Below are 22030 nucleotides of genomic sequence, written 5' to 3'. Positions count from 1 at the left end.
CTTTTACCCCTACTCATGTATTCTTGCCTTGATCATTAAACTGACATTACCCACGCAGAATTTCTTCATGATTGTCAGTAAATCATCACCCACGTGAGAGGAATTGGGGCTTGCCTTTCTGTAAAGAGAAAGTTGTTAAGGAATTCTTGTCCCAGGGAAAAGGCGTGCATGATCAATTTCAAGTTCAAAGTCCCATGCTATTTCTGTGTCGTTTCTAGACGGAAAGCACGGGGAATGGAATCATACCAACCTGATTGGCACTGTGAACCAGTCCACAGTGAGAGGAGTAGAGAACACAGGGACAGGTCACTCAGCTGTCCACAGTGAGGACTTCCAACCCTGACACCTCCTTGCATGTCAATCCCCATCATAAGCAGATCCCATTCACCTTCCCGAATATATCATAGAAGTAGAAGAGGACACTGACATGATCAACTAGTGAGTGAAAAATTAACCGGGGCCAAAAAGAGAGTGGTGCTTACCAAAGTCCATTATACTGAATAAATAAACCAATAGTTCCGCACGTCTGCAAGTTTCTTTTCAGAATTCTTCTGTGTGTGTGTGTGTGTGTGTGTGTGTGTGTGTGTGTGTGTGTGTGTGTGTGTGTGCTTGCCCAGATGAAACAGTGAGCATAAAAGCACTTGGCAAATAAGAGACAAGTAGAGAGGAGGGCTGGGGTGGCGGATGGGACACTGGGAATCTGGGAGTAGCGGATGCAAACTATGATGTGTAGACAAACAGCAAGGTCCTTCTGTATAGCACAGGGAACTACAATCAATATCCTGTGATAAACCATAATGGAAAGGAATATGAAAAACTATGTGTGTATATAACTGAATCATTTTCTTATATAGTTGAAATTAATACAACACTGTACATCACCTATACTTCAATAAAATAAATTTTAAAAGACAGAAGACAGAACCTAAATGGAGAGTGTGCCCACAAGTGAACATAGAGCAGGTAAGCCTGCCCACCACATCCCTAACAAGGACCATGCTAAGAGAACAGGCAAGTTGGAGAGGGATTCCACCACTTCCCGGTCCCCTTTAATTCCTGGAAAGATCCAAGGTTGGCCCTCCCCTATCCAACCACTGGCACTCACATTGCTAGTGTACTTGGTGGTGTCTGCAGCGACATCAGCTGAAGCAGTAGTGATGGGCGTGCTGACTGAAGATGCAAGGGTGCTCATGGTAACTGAGCTGGTCACCAGGGGCCACAAATAGGTGCTGGTCACCAGGGTGATTGTGGAGGTGGATGGGTTCTGTGTGATCTCTTTCTGCTGGATACCTGAAAAAGCAAACGTTCTTGGTCACCCACAGCCTGGGGAAGGCTGTCCCATCTGGAAGCTGTGGTGGGAGCAGGGCCCAATCCACACTCTTTGAGTTTCTCTGTTTTCAAAGAACAGAGATTGTCACATTGGCCAAATTTGAGCAAGGCTCCAAGGAGCCCTTTCTCAGTAAGTCCCCCACCTGGGTCTTTAAGTTTCCAACAGCTCAAGGCTGCCTCTTAGGATGACCCCCCCCCCCAAACGCCTTTAAAGTCCCCACCTAAGAAAACTCAAGGCTGCCAATAAAATTGACTATTTGCTCCAGTCAACACTTAAGGATAGGGCCCATTGCCCAGTCTCTATGGGAGGGCAGAAGCCTACCTTTAAGAGGTACCAGAGTTAGCAAACCCAGATATTTCACATGGACCAACACCCCCTTCCCACTTTGTGTAAAAGTGTCACTTTCCGACTCTATAGAGTTCCCATGATTCCCCCTGCCTATTCCCAGATTCTCCCTTTAAACCCCAGTCCCCTGTGTACACATTTGGGTTGATGTCAGTTCATGCTGGACATTTTGCCCTACTGCGATAGTAAATAGCAGATTAAAATCTATCCTAACTACCTCAACTAGTTTTGAACAGTTTTGTTTATGTTTAACAGCACAATCTGGGAATTAGGAACCATACCATCAGTGAGCTCCTTCTTGCCAGCTCCCAAGTTCCCCTGGAATGCTCGTTATACTTAATTGTTATGAATTCAGGAGCCTGGAACTGCCCATCCCAACTTGAAAGATCCCAGACCTGGTTCAGCCATAGCAAAATTTCAGACAGCAGTATCAATCTGGCTGTACTCCCATACTCTGTGTTCAATCTTTGGGTCTTCCTCCACCCCAAGCTTTGAAGAGTTTCACTGGGGGCCAGTTCCATATCTGGCTACTCTTTTATTTCACAACGTGCTGCAACTCTTACCAGTTCTCCTCCTCATGGTGCGCTCAGTATGTGAGAGTTCCAATCCAAGAGCCCAATAATGAAGGATCTCAATGCAGGTTTCCTCATGAAACAAGACCAGTATCAGTCCTCATGAGAACCAGACAAACTAGTCCCCATCAGATCAGCACTTTGTTCCGCTTTCATCATCCCAGAAAGAGACTCCAGCTGGGAGCTGTCATTCTGCACTTTGGCAATGGTTCTTGACACTGGCTCTTCTTGCACTGGGTGGCAGGTGCTAATCCCTTGGTATTAAGGTATCCTTTATCATCCACTTCACACACTCTACTCTTTCAAAAATAATGCCCAGGGGTTCATCAACATGCACAAAGATACTTATACAAAGATATTTATTGTAGCAATGCTTACAACAGATAAAAACTGGAAGCAACTGAAATGTCTATCAGGATGCAAATATTTTATTAAATAAACTGTGGAATATTACACACAAGTCCAAAAGAAAAAGAGAGCCATATGCACTGACATTGATTGCTCTCCAAAACATGCTGATGGGTAGGGGGAGAAAAAGGTAAGGACAGTACAATTTTTATGTTTTCAAAGAGAAAAAAAAAGTAATAACTTTATGAAGTCATTTATGTATATATAAACACACGTAGATAAACATATGTGATACATGAATTAGAGAAAGATCTCATGGTTAACAATACCTCTGAGAAAGGGTGCAGAAAGAAACAGAGAGTCAATAAACACAACAGATTTTTATGTGTCTCATTTTTATGTGTCAGATTTTTATTTTTTAGGTGAAATCCATTTCACCCCGTTTTAAGAAGATGTGTATATACTGTATATGAAATGAAATTGAAAAAGGAAAAAAGCAAGCTGCCAAATAATTTTTTAAAATAATGCCAAATGGCTGTACTAGTTTGCATTCCCACCAACAGTGTAGGAGGGTTCCCTTTTCTCCACACCCTCTCCAGCATTTATTGCTTGCAGATTTTTGGATCGCAGCCATTCTGACTGGTGTGAAGTGGTACCTCATTGTGGTTTTGATTTGCATTTCTCTAATAATGAGTGATGTTGAGCATCTTTTCATGTGTGTGTTCGCCATCCGTATGTCTTCTTTGGAGAAATGTAGTACTGCCACTATGGAGAACAGTGCAGAGATTCCTTAAAAAATTGCAAACAGAACTACCTTATGACCCAGCAATCCCACCGCTGGGCATACACACCAAGGAAACCAGAATTGAAAGAGACACATGTACCCCAATGTTCATCGCAGCACTGTTTATAATAGCCAGGACATGGAAACAACCTAGATGTCCATCAGCAGATGAATGGATAAGGAAGCTGTGGTACATATACACAATGGAGTATTACTCAGCCATTAAAAAGAATTCATTTGAATCAGTTCTGATGAGATGGATGAAACTGGAGCCGATTATTCAGAGAGAAGTAAGCCAGAAAGAAAAACACCAATACAGTATGCTAACACCTATATATGGAATTTAGGAAGATGGCAATGACGACCCTGTATGCAAGACAGGAAAAAAGACACAGATGTGTATAACGGACTTTTGGACTCAGAGGGAGAGGGAGAGGGTGGGATGATTTGGGAGAATGGCATTCTAACATGTATACTATCATGTAAGAATTGAATCGCTAGTCTATGTCTGACGCAGGATGCAGCATGCTTGGGGCTGGTGCATGGGGATGACCCAGAGAGATGTTTTGGGGAGAGACGTGGGAGGGGGATTCATGTTTGGGAACGCATGTAAGAATTAAAGATTTTAAAATTTAAAAAAATAAAAAAAAAGATGAAAAAAAAAATAAAATTAAATTAAATTAAATTAAAAAAAAAGAATTAAAGATTTTAAAATTTAAAAACTAAAAAAAAATAATAACAATGCCAAATGGAATGTGTTAGGCCTCCAGAATACAGTGGCCATGAAAAGAAGGGAAACTAAGCAAATAAAACAAGGACTATTTTCCTCCTGTCCATGTGGCAAAAAAGGAGAGGATACCATGGAAAACAGAGCGGGGAGGCTCGGTACCTTTCACAGCCTGTCTCTTCGGATATCTTGTCCCCTGTGAAGACTGAGGCTGCTGCTGCTGCTGGCGCTGTATCTTCTGCATATGCCACTTTTAGGAGGGCGTTTGAAACCTGCTTGATGAGTTCCAGTCAACCTGCTGCATGGCCAGGGCAGTCTTCTTTGGTAAAAGCGGCCTCAGCCTTTGCACCGGGCTTCCCATGGTGCTGGTGGCAACACCGGCGGCTGGGCAGTGACCGTGCAGGTGGTGATGGCAGTGGCCGTGACCCTAGCCATGGGAGTTTGGGAGGATGAGTGGATGAGGACCAGCATTTCAGGGGCAACTGGCTGCCCGCTGTTGTGGCTGGTGGAGCTTTACTATGACTGAAGCCAATACATGAAAAAACAAAACAGAAAGTAGATGGGATTCAGACTGACCTGCAGGGTCACCATGCCACTGAGTTCTATGTGACCATCCCAGGCTGCCATGCCAAAGACTTCCACATGAATGAGAACATTCTCACTTTATATCCTTAGGCCTCTTCTGCAGCATGTTCTAGCTTAAAACATCAGCTTCCTTGGATCAGGTGCTTGTTCAAATCTGAGATACTTGCCAAAACCTTTGAGGTTCTGAGGCCAACTGACCCAGCCCCTGGCCTGGAGTTGCCCACCTGCCAGCCGATAACCCAGTGGATGAACAGAATCATTGAAAGTACCTTGTTTTACAAAATTAGAGTTCAGTAAGCACTGAGAAAGACTAACCAAAGTCCATCTGGATAATAACAAGAACGCTTTCCTTGGCCAGGAAACCTACAGAGCATGTACCCCAAGGAAATTGACAGCCTCCCAATGGCCAAAGCACTGAAGAACAATCACTGAGAAAAATGGGTATTGTTCTCATCTCTTTTAATTCGTTCCAGAATAGTCTCAGCATGGTCCTGGCACCTTGACACCTAACACTCAAGGCAACTCACACCAGGAACAGAACAATCCCCAGCAAAATGGTATTTATGGAGAATTTAGAAGAGTTGCTTTTGTTTTGACTGCAGTTATCCACATTGCATCTTTTATTCCGAGCAAAAATACCATCTTAACCTACTGTCTGGTAGTCAAGTTTATGTCCAAAATTGAAATCAGGTTTTGTTTTTTTCTTTTTTTTCCAAAAGAGCTGCTGCTTCAGATAAAAAATATATTAAGGCAGTAGTTGTATGATCAGGTCTTGGGAATGCCAAAAATAATAAATACAAGTGACTAGAGTTTGAAAAACACTGCCCTTCAGAATGTATCTACTGGGAGGAACTGGGCTATGAGTGTGGAGGGCAGGATTTCAATAGGCAACAGGGCAAATTTGGAGGAGAACTGTTTTAGACAAGACATGCCCAGGAATAGGCAGAATTTTGGTGAACAAGGACAGACAGGGAGAAGGACTGGCCAGAATGCAGGTTAGAGCCAGAAGCATTGAGCAGCGGAGAAGGGGTGACCACAAGAATATTCATCTGTGAGGGGAAGGGGGCCACCTCTGACTGCAGGGGCTCCAGGAACTGGAGAGATGAACATGCATCCCCAGAGAGGATTCTCTCATGTTCACAAAAACAAAAACAAAAACAACACAACAACATCAAAACTGGTGTAAGTCAGCATTCTTGATCTCAGACGATGTGCCTGGACACATCGTCACACATTTTTAAAAAGGACTGAACGTGAAGTCACTAAGTCTTGTCCAACTCTTTTCCAACCTCATGGACTATAGCATGCCAGGCTCCTCTGTCTATGGGAGATTCCAGGCAAGAATGCTGGAGTGAGTTGCCATTTCCTTCCCAGGGGACCTTCCCGACCCAGGAAAGAAATCTGGGCCTCCAGGACTGCACACACATCCTTTACTATCTGAGCTACCAAGGAAGCCCTTAATGACAACACTTCTTTTAGGGCCCAGCATGCTTCTGCTGCATGACTCCATGCCTGTCATTTTTAGATTTCTATCACCCTAAAAAGACAGGAGTTCTTAATTATTCTAGGGGAAAGTTTCAGTTAACTGTGGGTCTGTGACAACCAAGGAGTGTGAAAGAAAAAGTGTGCTGACAGGCTGATTTTTCTGCCTGGGGGTGGGGGTGTCTTGGTCATTACACAGCTGACTTGCCCTTTTGCTCCTCTGGGGAAGAATTCAGCCAAAGTCCTAGGTAGGAACACAGGGTGGTGCTGGGAGCAGATCTCTACCTAGAGTGAGGAGCCCCCATCCTTGCCTAGGACAATCTTTTGGATATCAGTCACAGCCACTGCCCCTTCCCCTTGTAGGGGCAGAATTGGCTTTGAGCTTGGCCCTTCTAAAAGGCAGAGCTCCCACAGGCAAGGCTTCTAACCTGCAAAAGCAACTTTAGTGCCTCTCATTTCAGCCATGTGATTAAAAAATATTCTGTCTTTGTCATTATGCTAGCCCAATAGGTCCATAGGCAAAGGGCAACCAGGAAAAGATCCTTTTCCTCTCTCATCTTGCAAAAGCAAATAGCTGACTTTCTGGCATGTTTACCACTCTGATAGAGTCCCACTGGAGCGCTTTCAAATTAAAACAAACAAACAAACAAACAAACAAACAACAGCAACAGAAACAGAAGTATGCAATCTGAAAACATTCTAGGCTTGACACACCCTTGGGCAGTTTTAATTTAAACACTAAAATATTTTAATTTCTAAAGGATACTAATGGTTTAATGGGGGCAGTGCTGGCGACGGAGGAAAGGCCATGGAAAGTTTCATTTGTCCTAAAACTTTAGGAATATATAATCACCTGTAGTCTCATAGAGAAGAGAACTTCTTAAATGTCAACACTCCAAAGTGATCCCACCCAGCTAGCCTACTTATATCAGACTTAGGTCACTGTCTTGTACATTAATAAAGGGCTTTTAAAGAGAAGGCTGGAAATGACAGATGTGATACAGGTTAAGTGTAGTCATGGTCCTGAAGTGAGCTCACTTAGCCTCTGCTCTAGGATCTCTAGCAAGAAAAGCCAGAAGATTCAGATTCTGTATATAAGCTGAACTCCTAACTGAAGATTGGTTGGAGGTTACCAAGCACTCTCAAAAACACCCATCACTTAAACTTATGAGTTAAAGCATACCTTTGAAAAGATGCTCAACTGCATTCTGATGTGAAGTCAATTCTTCAAGACTGCACTCATACTCGGGTGGCTCTGGATTTCAACCTGTGCGAAGTTCCTCTAACTGAATTATTGTTTCACAATCATCCATTGCTTAAAAGCCCCACACACTCAGAGGTTTCTAGAGAAAATTCAGTCAGACACCAGTGAAAGGAAAAGCTCAGCTTCATTTTATCAACTGGAGTACTTTTTTATTTAGGGTGTGAAACACAAGCTCTTTTCATGCACTCATATGTTTTTCCATTTTCACTTTGACTGACAGGAAGCTCAGAGCCAAATGGAAGCCTGACGTTGCTACTTCTGAAGGCCGAAATGGTTATTTTCGTGTACAAACATTCTCCCAGATCTCTCACTATTCTATTTTCATCTTTCTCACTGTCTTGATTTCCATTCTATCAGTATATCGCAAATCCTTTCTGGAAGGGGTGAAAACAACCACCAAAAAAAACACCTATTTGAGAAAGAGAGGAATAGTATAAATGTATCATTCATAGGAACACTGTCACAGGCTGCTGCTGCTGCTGCCGCTTAGTTGTGTCAGTTGTGTCCGACTCTGTGTGACCCCATAGACAGCAGCCCACCAGGCTACTCCGTCTCTGGGATTCTCCAGGCAAGACTCCTGGAGCAGGTAGCCATTTCCTTCTCCAGTGCATGACAGTGAAAGTAAAGTTGCTCAGTCATGTCCGACTCGTAGTGACCTTAGGACTGCAGCCTACCAGGCTGCTCCGTCCATGGGATTTTCCAGGCAAGAGTACGGGAGTGGGTCTCCATTGCCTTTGGGACACAACAATTCCACAAACTTCATGGAATAAATGCCACCCCTTTTGCTTTCTACAACATCAGATGTGGTCCCTCAAACCCCAATCCACACAGAGTTGGATGTTTCAGATGCCATTCATAATTTTAAGGGATGGGGTGGTGATCCATCCTTCCTGACTGACTCAACTGCTTCTCTCTCTTGCTGCCCTGTGTCACTGAGAGACAGTCCCTCCTCTTTCAATGAACTGCCAAACTGAGGTTCCGGAACAGTTCACAATGATGCAAACACAGAGGAAAAACTGCTCAGAACACTTCCCCGCTCCTGCTTTAAGCAGCCAGACTAGGAAAGCCCCAGGGGACACAAAACTGAGATGATAGCTCCTGTCAAAAGCTGTGTGTTGTCTGTTTAGTCACTAAGTCATGTCCAGCTCTTTGGTGACCCCAGGGACTATAAAGCCCACCAGACTCCTCTGTCCACGGAATTCTCCAGGCAACACCACTGGAGTAGGTTACCATTTCCTTCTCCAGGAGATCTTGCTGATCCAAGGATCAAATTCGTGTCTCCTGCATTGGCAGATGGAGTCTTTACCACTGAGCCACATAATGAAACCTGACTATCCCTGTATGTGAGTCTGAGTGAATTCCGGGAGTTGGTGATGGACAGGGAGGTGTTGCATGCTGCAATTCATTGGGTCGCAAAGAGTCAGACACGACTGAGCGACTGAACTGAACTGATCCCTGTATGTAACTCACAAAGTACAAGAGGTTTTGTGGCTATCATCTCCAATTTGTCCTTAAGCCATGTCCCTTTGGGTCCTTAATTAATTCTTCTCTTTCTCGGGCATACCATCTCCCACTTGCCAAGCCAGCTGAGAAATTCTCTGACTGCTTTGCCAATGGGACAAATATCCTTCAAATATTCCTATGTTCTGTAGGGGGTCTGCCTGCATGCCTGGGGTGTGGCAGGTTTGAGAGAAGCCACTGCTGGTTCAGTCCCTAACAGCCGCAGCTGTTAAGACCTGCTAACACTCAGGCAGCAGTTCACAACTAGGGGAGATTTCGCTTTGTCAAGACACTTTTGCAGGACACCACTGGATAGATGCTACTGATATCCAGTTGGTAAAGGCCAGAGATACCGCTAAACATCCTTCAATACTCAGGACAAAGAATTATCTAGAATAAAAAGTCAATAGCGCCAAGGTTGTGAAACATCAGGCCCATGTCAGTTACATGCAAATATGGCAGACCACAGGCACAGGTGCATATCATACAATGCCCCTTGGATTTCTAGAGGCCTAAAGAAGAACTCAGCAGTCTGGTCCCACCGACCCGAAAGGGCTTATAGTCTAGTAAGAAAATGTATTTTGAGATGCCTGGGCAGCGTGAGGGGAGGTAAGGTAGAATAAATTCATCAAGGTCTTTGACCTGAACACTTTCATCAGTGTCAGTCTTGTCCAGTGTCTTAACACTGACAAACATTTTAGGTATATTTGTGAACATACTGGAAAAAGAAACTGCTTAGGTTCAAAATGACTTGACTGCTAGAAGCAACCGTTCCTTTCTAACAGACTTCTTTTCCGGTGCTCAAGGTCAACCACATTGGGTATCAAAAAGGTAAAAGGTGGGCAGGCCCAGCTTAAGTCCTTGTCCTGCTCAGTAACTAGCTACGTGACCAGGAGCTAATCCAAGCTTTATTGTGCCACACTTTCTGACGTCAGAAGGTGACACGACATGCAACATTACAAATGGCAAGGTGACATCCTCAGACCAAATCAAGAAACCAGAAACTGGTACAGTCACTCACCCTCCTCCTTGGGAGATGGTTCTCTGGCTTCCTTCCTATATTTTTGACCCTCCTATGCAGAATGGTGTTTTCCTAAATCTATGTCAAGTCCACTCTTTGAATTGGAGTCCAGGCCCAAATGCACTGTTGGGGATTCCACTTCACCTTTTCCCTCCAGCATATCCTTTGTGGGATGAGGCAAGGGTTTTGCTTTGTCTGAAAAGTCCTTCTCAAGCTGGGGGCTCATCTTCTCCTAGACTGCTCTTGGGTCCACTTTCTCACTGGCTGGTGACATGCTTTCAGCTCCTCTTCCATCTCCACTGGGTTCAGCAATTTGGCCTTTTTTCTTGACAGCACATGGCTTTTTGTACATCTGAGCCCCCTCTTTTCTTCAGCATCTTCTGGCTCTTTCTTGGACCTTTGCTCCTCATCATTCATAGAGTCATTTCAACTACTATCTGACTTCTCAGAATCCCCTGAACTGCTATGGTCGACAGGCATATAAACATCTGCTGAGATTTCATGTATGCCTAAGCAAACGAACAGATAAACCTGAAACAAACAAGCAAACCCAGCATGTAGTGTAGTCATAGAATAAAGAGCAGGACCAAAACCCCACAAATATTTTCCATGCTCACTGCTGGAATAAAAAGGAATATACAAGGCATCACACTGGCCTGGTGGGGTTAGCAGTAGACTTAAGTTGCAGCTGACTACAGGGAACAAATGGAACTTGCTGGCAGAGCATCATTTACTGACATTCAGAGATGACAGGGGACCAAACAACATGAATTTCTGATTTATCCAGAGCTCAATCTTGCCCGCATATGTAACACACCAGGACACAGAGAATGGGAGGCATGGAAGCAAATGATACACAGGAGTTGTTAAAACTCATTTAACATTTAACTGAACATTTCCAGTTCAGTTCAGTTCAGTTCAGTTGCTCAGTAGTGTCCAACTCCTTGAAATCCCATGACTGCAGCACATCCAACTGTTTTTCTATTTGTAATTGAGTCCAGAGGAAAGTCACCCATTTCCATGCCTCAAGCAAAAGGAAAAATGATAAAACAGCAGGAATTTCCTACATATACAAGCAAAAATGGGAAAATCTCTTTTCTAACAAGAATTTCATTTAACCCATTTATGTTTTCTGCTCCTGGTAGTGAGTCTCATCCATCTGTAGGTAAATAATCTGATACCCTACAATTTTGAAAAGACGAAATCCCCATCAGCTCTGTATTGTCTTCATTCTAGAGCAATGGTTACCCTGAGTGGGATCACAGAAGAGAAAATCATAAAAGGGTAAGAACTACCAACAGCCCAGCAGGATCAGGAGTGAATGATATCCACCTCCTCCAAGACTCAAACGGAAAGAACCTAAAAACCAAATTGGGTTTAATTTCTGGATCTCAGGGCTGGTGCAATTAGTAACTAAAGGTTGGCCAACAGAATGACAAGCATGGCCACACATGCTTGGATACTGGAGCCCAAAGTAGGTGAATTCAGATCCTGCTTCTCTGCTTCTACTAGTTGTGTGACCCTGAATGAGTGAACTACCTGTCTAAGCCTCTGTCCCTTCCCCTGGATAATGGGTGTGATAATAGTATCAACCTTCCAGGACAATCTACACACAGTTCAAGGGGCATAGGAAGTCCTCTGTAAATCCTTAATAACAATGACAAAACGAGGACCTAGACCAGCTGCCTGCAAGGACCCAAGACACACACCTCACTGTGCTTTGCAACTCTCTATATCTTGTCGAGATTTGGCTGGAATCTGCTGTGAATCTGCCCCTTGGGAGAGAGGAGAAGAGAAAGGAGCAGACTGCTGCTGGACAGACTCACTCACCTCCATCAGGTTCATCTTAGCCTTGCTTTGATCTTGAAGACACCACCACACTCTTGTGAGATCAGGCACTGGAGGGAAATATCGAATAAAACTCATCACTTGGCTTCTTCTAGAAAACACGTTCTTGCGTTCAGGAGGAAAAAACTTTAAATACCTCCATCGTTTATCCCAACAATATTATCTACTTGACTGCCTGGGCTGACTTGGACATAAGAGGCTGAGAGAACATTTGGCCGGTTTCTACTCAACTATCACCTACTTTCAATATGGAAAATGCACTACTCCAGCCAGATGGTTGGTTTCCATGAAGCTCAGCATCATTGTGGATCCTCCAAGGTCAAAGATTACACTATTTTCAACCTCAACAACACTTTGCTTTGAATTTCAGGTCCAGATTAGCATGGGTTTGTAACATAGAGTGGTGCTGATCCTCACAGAGAATATGGTGATAAAGATGGGGAGATCAGCTCATTTACCCAGAGACTTCATTCTTTGTCAACCTGGTCTGGAGCTCAAATTAGAAAGAAAGGGAATGTCGGGGTCCAGCCCCAGTGGATCTAGGGAATTTGAAGTGGAGACTGCATTGGCAAGGAAAAAAACTTATTTATTTATAAATATAAGATTCGATTAAGGAGGAATAGTGTAGTAGGAAAATTAAGTGGAGAAAAGAGTCTGAATAACTTGGTTTATGTGGAAAGCCAATAAAGTTCCAGACAAGGAGCTTGCACCATCTATGTTAGGTCACTGGCATCCATTTGAATATTGGATAGTGCCCCGCCTTGGGCTCCCTCTCTCACGGATCTTAGAAGCTGGGACAAGTAAGCATACATAGCGAGCCTCCACACCCCAGATGGGAATTCAGCCTGAAAACAGAGTAAAGAGAAGACACAATTTTACGTATACATACATCCCATCAATTTTGGATTTCCTCCCCATTTAGGTCACCACAGAGCAGAGTCGAGTCCCCTTGTTCTTTTACTTTTCTCAAAATGAAGGTTTTGTTTGTTTGTTTTTATAACTGGGGGTTAATTCTTATACAGTATTGTGATGGTTTCTGCCATGCATCAACATTAATAAGCCATAAGTATATAGGGGTTCTATCCATCCTGGAGCATCTCTCAAATCCCTTTTTACACTATTCTTCTGGGTTGTTCTACAGCACTTCCTTCATATGCCCTGCTTAGTGCAGATGAAAACCTGAAACATGATTTTTCTGCACGAAATATGTAATTTTCTCTATTTCCCATGTGAAAACATGGGTGCAGATATTTCTACCTGAAATCGAAAACCTGTATTTCATGTTTGAAAATCTACTTGTATACTTTGCTTCATCATGTATGGAATCTTGCCTGTTTCACATATGGATATCCGTGGACATGTTTTCCTACACGAATGGGGTATTATATATATTTCAGATATGAAAATTTGAGCATACACTTCCCTGCTTGAATTGTATACATTTCCTATATGAAAATCTCAGTGAGTGGGATGGAAACAACCTAGATGTCCATCAGCAGATGAATGGATAAGAGAACTGTGGTACATATACACAATGGAGTATTACTCAGCCATTAAAAAGAATACATTTGAGTCAGTTCTAATGAGATGGATGAAACTGGAGCCGATTATACAGAGTGAAGTAAGCCAGAAAGAAAAACACCAATACAGTATACTAACACATATATATGGAATTTAGGAAGAAGGCAATGACGACCCTGTATGCAAGACAGGGAAAGAGACACAGATGTGTATAACGGACTTTTGGACTCAGAGGGAGAGGGAGAGGGTGGGATGATTTGGGAGAATGACATTCTAACATGTATACTATCACGTGAATTTAATCGCCAGTCTATGTCTGATGCAGGATGCAGCATGCTTGGGGCTGGTGCATGGGGATGACCCAGAAAGATGTTATGGGGAGGGAGGTGGGAGGGGGGTTCATGTTTGGGAATGCATGTAAGAATTAAAGATTTTAAAATTTAAAAAATAAAAAACTAAAAAAAAAAAAGAAAAACACCAATACAGTATACTAACACATATATATGGAATTTAGAAAGATGGCAATGATGACCCTGTATGCAAGACAGCAAAAAAGACACAGATGTGCATAGTGGACTTTTGGACTCAAAGGGAGAGGGAGAGGGTGGGATGCTTTGGGAGAATGGCATTGAAATACGTATACTATCATGTAAGAATCGAATCGCCAGTCTATGTCCGATGCAGGATACAGCATGCTTGGGGCTGGTGCACAGGGATGACCCAGAGGGATGTTGTGGGGAGGGAGGTGGGAGGGGGGGTTCAGGTTTGGGATTGTATGTACACCCATGGTGGAGTCATGTCAATGTTTGGCAAAACCAATACAGTAGTGTAAAGTAAAATAAAGTAAAAATAAAAATAAAATAAAAATCTCAATGATAGTTTACCAACATGAAGTATGTAATTAATACCTGGGGAACGAATATGGAATTGGAATTATTTCTGCTTCATAAGTGAAATTTTGGGCACCACTGTTTCTTCTTGAAATACTTAATTCTTTGTATTTCTAATGTATAAAATAAGGACTGTCCACCATGAAATATGGAGTTCTCTATATTGCCTGTATCAAAATCTAGGCATCATTCTCCTTCATGAAATTTGAACTTCTTTATATTTCACAGAATGAACATTTTCCTGTGAGAAATGAAGAAATCTATGCATTTCATGTGAAACACTAGTTCCTCAGTCTCTGAATCACCTGTTTGCATTTGTTTCTCTGTGGATTGCACACGGGTGTGTACATGTGTGTACTTGTGTCACCTGTTTGTGTGTGTTTTTGTGTGTGTGTGTGTGTCTGGGAGGAGCTCTGTTCCTCTGGGAAGTGCATCACATGCGCACAACCTTAGCCACCTGGGTGCCTGCTCTAAGCTGCAGGCCGTGGGGAGACCATAGGCCAGGGGCTCCAGGGTGGTTTTCATGGGGCTGCATTGTCCGCCCCGGAAAGCAAGAAGAGGAAAGTGCTCTGCTTCTTCCTCTGAGCATGCCTGCATTCCTGCCACTGCTCAAGCCCAAGGCACAAGTTTAGGGATGATTCTGCAGCAGGTGAACGGCAGTGACATCGGTGTAAGCCGGCCCCTACCCTGCCCCCTCCCTCCTCATCCCCACCCCCTGCCCGTGGCATTCACTTTGTATCTGAGGTGAGCACCTCTATCCCTGAGGTACCCAGGAACCCTATCTCACCTGTGTGGATCTCTGAGCACATGGAATTGCCAGCTGCCCCAGAGGCAATTTCAAGCTTGAGGATGATTGCAGCGTCAGGTGGCCTGGCTCTCCCAGTCGCTGGTCAGGCACTGCCGCACTGTTCATCAGGCAAACGGCTTGCGTGGACCCGTCCACTTTGCACTGGAACGTGTTTGGCCGCAGGGTCACCAGAGGCCAGAAGGCCCAGAATTCTAAGGGGCGTGTCCCAGGAGCCAACGCCTTTAGACTCCATTCGATTGGTTACTTGATGAGGTCTGGAGGTCAGGGTGGAGAGTTCAGCCCCTTCCCGCCACCATACTAGGCTTGCGTGGTGGCGCAGGGTTCTGCGCTTGCAGGCTTCGCTTGCCCTGCTCATTGGCTGTGGGCAAGTAACCTGTTCTTAGTACCACGTAAACTGAGGGCGGGGGGTGGGCTGTGCTGGCTGTCTGCTGTGTTCTTGTGTCCAGCTTGTTTGCAGCCCGGGGCTATGGGGAGAATAGCATGGAGAGTGAGACGGGGCCAGAGGAAGGCGGCAGCACCCCAGGATCCTGGATCTTAGTGTGAGCCCCGGTCTTCACGAGGGAGGGGCCCTGGGGCCTACCAGCCTGGTGGGGACGGCAGAGGTGATGCAGGCCCCAGGTGGAGCACTAGGCGAGGAGTCCGCCCTCTTCTGGGTGGAGGTAACTGAGCAAGGTGAGGCCCTGGAGAAGGGAGAGGTGGTGGGAATCGGGCAGGAGTTCCAGCTGCTGGTGTTAGACTCATGGAGGAGGTGGAGTTGGTGGTGTATGAGGATCAGGAACAGGTGTCCTTGGAGGAACAGGGCCAGGAACATCCAAGGCCAAGAGCCCCGAGTGACTGCTCTGCACTGGAGGTGCTGGTGGCCCTGCAGCTGGAGTTGGATCCCATGAATAAGAAAGCCCAAAGGGTGCATGCTCGCCTGAAACATAAGAACTGTCAGAGGCTGAAGCTGCATCTACAACAAGGAAGCACCATCATCCAGGAAATCCCTGGCTTCTGGGTCGAAGTTGTATCCCTTGGTGTGGTGCTTGTGAACTTTTTTTTTTTTTTTTAACATGGTCTATTGCAGGAGCAGGTTACAGATCTGGCAGTTCTGGTACAAAATTTACCTTTTGAGATGATGGGTAATGGTTTCTGTCCTGCATATCTGTCTCTATTAGGTGTGATGTCCTTGCTGTTGCATACTTATATTAGGTGTGATGTCCTTACTCTTTAGGCTAGCTTTGTTCTTCCAGCACTTTTCCCTCTAGCATCTAGACGCTCCTTGACCTACAGCAGTTTATGAACCACCCCAAATATCAGTTATGATGAGGAACCAAGATGCAGACATGATTCACTTCATGACCATCTTGAAGGTCAGGCAGGGGACACTGATGATTGTGGAAGGGAGGTGACAGGGGAGGGAAGATAACATGGTTTATCCGTGAAAATAAGAAAGGACAGCTCTTTTGTAAACAGATTTCATCCCTGGGCAACCACCCACCCCCTGACACTTTGTCCTGGCAGGTGGAGGAATACAGGCATCCCACTCATCACTGCAAGATCACATTGTCCTTTCAGAGGAATAGATACTTCAAGAATGAAATGACTGTTAAGGAGTATCTGATTAGTGTCACTGGTAAGAGTCAGCTCCCTGGATTTGGATGGTTGGGGGAGAAAAGTGGAGGTTGAATTGGAAAGCAATTTAGGTCTTTCTCCCATACACCTTTTCCTGCACGATACTGAGCATCTCATTCCACTCCAGTTCAGTGGTACCAGGGGTTTGAATGTAAAGCATACAGCCGCAGGCAACACAACAGCAGCGTTAACTTCTTCAACTTGTTCTTTGATCAAAACATCACAGGATCTGACTGGATTGCTGACTTGGGGTCCCATGTGGCCACTGGGCCAGAACTGGTGATTTATGGTGGAGCTGTTGGTGGTCCATGGGAAGGCTCATGGTCTGGCCATCCCTGTGCTGACCTTGCTCATTTCCCTGGCAGATCATCATAAAGGACCTGTGGCCCAATCCTTTGCAGTACTATGTGACAAGGAAGGCTGTACCACGAGAGGTACTGGGAGGACAAGAGGTGAGGTGTGCCCAGGGGCTGAGCACTGGCATAAATGTTGTCCAGGGACTTGGGTCATGTATTTCTCTTGTGGATAAAGTGAGACTCCATGGAACAGAGTGACACAAGGGCATGAGGGAATCAGCAACAGACAGCAAGGATAGAGAACTGTAGTGAAAATCAGGTTCTAACTAGAGAAGCTTGAGATAGATGAAGTGGCCTGTCCAGGCCAAAGTCACTCCAATTTACATCTAAGTCAGTTGCACATCTCTGAACTGTCATTCCATGGCCAACAAGTCCTCCCTCAGGCTCCTCTTAAATTGGGGCCCACCTACTATTCCTCATGAAGTCTCCTTTCCAAAAAGGTCTGTGAGTCTCCTTTGTGCCAAGTCTGTTCCCCCACTGACCCATTATTTGATTCCATTTTGATCATCACACTTTTTTATATTATTTTATATCTTTTTCACCTGGTACCCGCATTCTGAGAATACTGACCACTGTGCAGGATTATGGAGAATAATCTTTTATTTATTTTAAATGGAGGATAATTACTTTCTAATACCGTGACAGGTTTTGCTCCAGATTGACCAACATTAGTCACCCGTACGTATACATGTATTCTCACAAATGCTAAACCCACCACCCACCGCCCTCCCCTTCTTGTCTTTCTGGGTAGTGCCACAACATGACTTTGGTTGCCTTGCTTTGTGCATTAAACTTGTACTGGTCATCTGTTTTACATGAGGTAATGTAAATGTTTTAGAGCTATTTTCTCAAATTAACCCACCATCACCATCTCCCCCTGAGACCAAAGTCTGTTCTCTATATGTCTGTGTCTTATTTGCTGCCCAGCATGTTGGATGTTCAGTACCACCTACAAGGTCCTCAATTCCATATATTTGTGTGAACATACAGTGTTTGTTCTTCTCTTTCTGACTTACTACACTCAGTATAATAGGCTCCATGTTCATTCCATCTCATTAGAACTGACCTCGATGTGTTCATTTTTAGAGCTGAGTAACATACTCTGGTGTATCTGTACACCAACTTCCTTATCCCTTCATCTACCAATGGACATATAGGTAGCTTCCATGTCCTAGCTACTGTAAATAGTTCTACGAGGAAGACTGGGACGTGTGTTTTTTAGTATGTGCTTAGAGAATATGTAAAAGTTCACAGACTCTCTTCTCTGGAGACTAACTTGAAATATTAAAGCTGTCTTTAATATTTTCAGAGAGGGTAGGTTTACATATCTGTTTCTGTCTCTGTTTGGAAAGGAACCCCTTCCCCCCGATTTTGAGGAACGTATGATGGAGTGTCGCCCTTTACCTAAGAAGCTGCTTCACATGAAGATCAATGGCCAGCATAGTTCTCTTGGATTGGAAAGCAATATAGAGTGTTCTGGTGGTGAAACGGATCAACAGGGAGACACAAATAAACCTGAAATAATTTTGAAAGCTAAATAAGAAGCATCTAGCATGTGTCTGCATATTTTTGGGCAGGTCCTCAGAACAAACACTTCAGCTGCATGTAGGATTCTCAGTTTACCACATGGGAATTACCAGTCCATGGAGATTTGTAGAGGGGGTTAAGTCATGTGTTGGGGTTGTGTCAGGGGACACAGTTCTTCCTCTGGGGTGGTGGTTGGGGAGGATGGAGAAGGAAGATGAGGGGCTCATCAACTGTGTGTCTGGCATTTTTACAAGGGAAATGTGGATGTTCATGGAAAGGGTCTGGTGAACAATGGCCAGAGATCGAAAGAATGGAATGCCATTTTGTTGGGAGGTGGTGCCCCTCCCAACAGGTATCTTCTCTGTTGCATATCATCAGACTTAAAGAGTACATAACAAGGAGAAAGCCTTAACATTCAACTCAATATGAACCTAGAAGGCCATACATATAAGAGTGTGTATATGATTGCATGGTCAGCTTTGCTGAGATCCATTTCTTAGAGCTAGATTTCCTGGTAACATTTTAGGGGGGAGGGAATAAGGTATATGGAAGGAGGCTGTGGCCTAGGGAGAAAGTCAGGGGTGGGAAGGCCTTGAGAATATTAGTTTCTGACAAAAATTACCAGGGAAAAGATAAATTGCCAGGAAACTGATAAAGGAAAACACATCCCGTCGTAGATGTTTGAGCTCATGTGAACTTTGTTATTTTTTTTTCCAGGAACTCAATTTAGGTACAGAGTGTGCAGGGGCAGAAGTGAGGGGCCAACCTACCCAGCCATGTGCTCTCTGTCCCATGCTGTTGCTGCTGCTGCTGCTATGTTTCAGTGGTTAATATCTCTTTTTCCAGAAAGGCTTAACCTCTTTGCCCAAGGCCCTCTATCTGGCCAAGATGTAGAAATAACATTTTTATCATGAACCCTCTGGTGACAGTGTCTCTTCGTTGCTGAATGGCTTAGCACAGAATATTTTCAACCATGACGGACCTGTCCTTTATCTAGGGCTATGTCGCTACTCTGTTCAAGGGCTAATGGGAACTCCTGGAGTATATGGAGCTCACTGAGGGACTGGTCAGCACTTAGGGTGGTCCTTCTGAAGTAGATGACTGCTTTCCAGAATTGCATCCACCTCTGGATTGGGCAAAGGACAGACTGGCACAAATGGGGTAGGGAGAGTTCAACACCTGTCCCTCCAGTGTTGGCCTCTCATCCCAGATACCACGGTTCCAACGTGGACATGCCTGAGGGTGATGACCCACATGAAGTTGTGTCCTGCGTGAAGTTCTCACTCTACAACTTTTCTCCCTGAAGCAGCATCTCTTTGGAGGACAAACGGTAAATGTTGAATGTGAAAGTTCATGGCTTATGGATTTCCCTTCTAGATACCCCAAATGAGATCTCCTGCTCAGGGCCAGCTTTTGCATTTGAACATCTATACTCCAGTTTTCCCTTTCTACAGAGAAGCATCTACAGCTCTAGAAGGCAAGGCTTGGCCTTCTCTGGGTGATTTCTGAACAACCAGCCCAGGAGACACTGGAAACATGTTTTCTTACTTTTTTAATCTATAAACTTCCAAGAACCCTCGAGGCCCTGTCAGGCTGGTACATGTCCTTCTCAGCGTTAGTTCAAAACAAAACAAAGCTGAAACTATGGTGTAATAACTCTGCAGTAGGTGCGAGATGGCACATTGGGGCATGGCTTTCAGGATCTTAGACTGGGCTCGTTATAGGGACTGCACGGCGTTTATCGACATTAAAAATTTTAGCAAGGCATTGCAAATAAGACAAAAAAAAAACTTTAGGACAGTGTCCCCCAATGCCTAATATTTCCTACCAGTGCTTCAGGACCAGGGATGGCTTTAGCTCTAAGCTGTCCTGGAGTGCAGAGTGCAGAGATAGTCATGAATCAGTTAGTAAACTGAACTGTGGATGGTTGGCTGGATGGTCATTTTCTGGAAACTTGCCATGACTTGTGTCCCAGTCCCTTTATGGCTTTCACTTGGGCCCTAAAGTCTAGGTGCTATTAGATTTGAGTGCACACTTGACTGTGTTGTGTAAGGTATTTTTCCACTGAATATCAATGCATGTGAAACTTTGCAGATTAGTGATGAATTAATGAGCATTCTGGCTCAATCACCCAGAGCTGCATTTGCTTCCTATTCTCTGGATGTGTTCCTGTTTTCTCTGTATAGAATGAAGCCTGGATGTCTCCATTGTGTTTGCCCATGAATGTGAGTTGATGTTTCTTCCTGTGGATCTGTGTATGCCTCCTGTCTTCTTTCATGATGCACACATGCTTTGCCATTATGCACAGCTCTGCTGCCATAGCTGTCTGAGTTCTTGCACATCCCTATTCAACACACATGCATTGTGTTGCTCGTATTCACTCATTTTTTTTAAGTTTGTTTATCATTGTTAGATTGCGTATGAATTCCTGAATCAAGTGCTTCCAACATCTTGAATTTTGACTTTTTTAAAAAAGAATTCCATGATATTTGTGCATAGCAATTAATGTTTACAACAGGAATAGTTAACAGTGACCCACACGTGGAAACAAGAATACCCATACACTTACAGTAATGCCTGATGGGCAATATTACTTGCTGAAGTGAGAATATTGATTAGTATCACAGAGGGCAAAGATATTTCAGGAATGCATCTGTCAGGAAATTTTTTATGTTTTGGGAAAGATTTGACTGGTTAAGTGTTCTATAAACACTACTGAAGGATTGAAATACATTGACTTTTACCCCTACGAATGTATTCTTACATTGATCATTAAACTGACATTACCCATGCAGAATTTCTTCATGATTGTCAGTAAATCATCACCCAGGCGAGAGGAATTGGGTCTTGCCTTTCTGTAAAGAGAAAGTTGTTACGGAATTCTTGTCCCAGGGAAAAGGGGTGCATGAGCAATTTCAAGTTCAAAGTCCCCTGCTATTTCTATGTCGTTTCTGGAAGGAAAGCACAGGGAATGGAATCACACCAACCTGACTGGTACTGTGAACCAGTCCAAGGCAACGGAAGTAGAGAACACAGGCATATGTCACTCAGCTGTCCACAGTGAGGACTTCGAACCCTGCTAACCTCTTTGCATGTCAATCACCCTTATGAGCAAATCCCATTCACTTTCCAGGATATATCATAGAAGTAAAAGAGGGCACTGACTTGATCAGGTAGCAAGTGAAAATATTAACTTGGCCAAAAAAGAGGGGTGTGCCGGGAGCCAGCACGGGAGATCCCACCCATGACAAGGTCATGCGGAGAGGCCTGATGGGCAAGACGAGTCAGGTATCAAGGGGTCCTCTGTCTGAGCATCTACCCCGAAACCAAAACCTGTCTGTTTACTGTCTGCTATACTGTACTCTTCTGACATTACCACCTTTTCTCTGGAAAGAGTTAATTCAGAGCTCCAGTTAACAGTCTCCTGTATGTAAAAAGAATGTCTCAGCTTGAAACCCCTTTGATGGCTTTCTAACTTATCTGACAGGCCTGTTTTACAACTTGTGGA

General features: G+C 44.2%; 2 pseudogenes; one reads left to right on the top strand and one right to left on the bottom strand.

Moving 5' to 3' along the window:
- Positions 1 to 15026, bottom strand: part of LOC132658888 (MYND-type zinc finger-containing chromatin reader ZMYND8-like) — a 57352-nt pseudogene extending 42326 nt beyond the window's left edge.
- A 479-nt stretch (positions 15027 to 15505) lies between these two features.
- LOC132658887 (testis-specific Y-encoded protein 3-like) lies at positions 15506 to 19826 on the top strand (annotated as a pseudogene).
- The last annotated feature ends 2204 nt before the right edge of the window (positions 19827 to 22030 follow it).

This window comes from Ovis aries, chromosome Y (genome assembly GCF_016772045.2).
Source record: "Ovis aries strain OAR_USU_Benz2616 breed Rambouillet chromosome Y, ARS-UI_Ramb_v3.0, whole genome shotgun sequence".
NCBI classification, from domain to species: Eukaryota; Metazoa; Chordata; class Mammalia; order Artiodactyla; family Bovidae; genus Ovis; species Ovis aries.
Note: the sequence above shows the minus strand (reverse complement) of the source record. Positions and strands in the feature narration are given on the sequence as shown.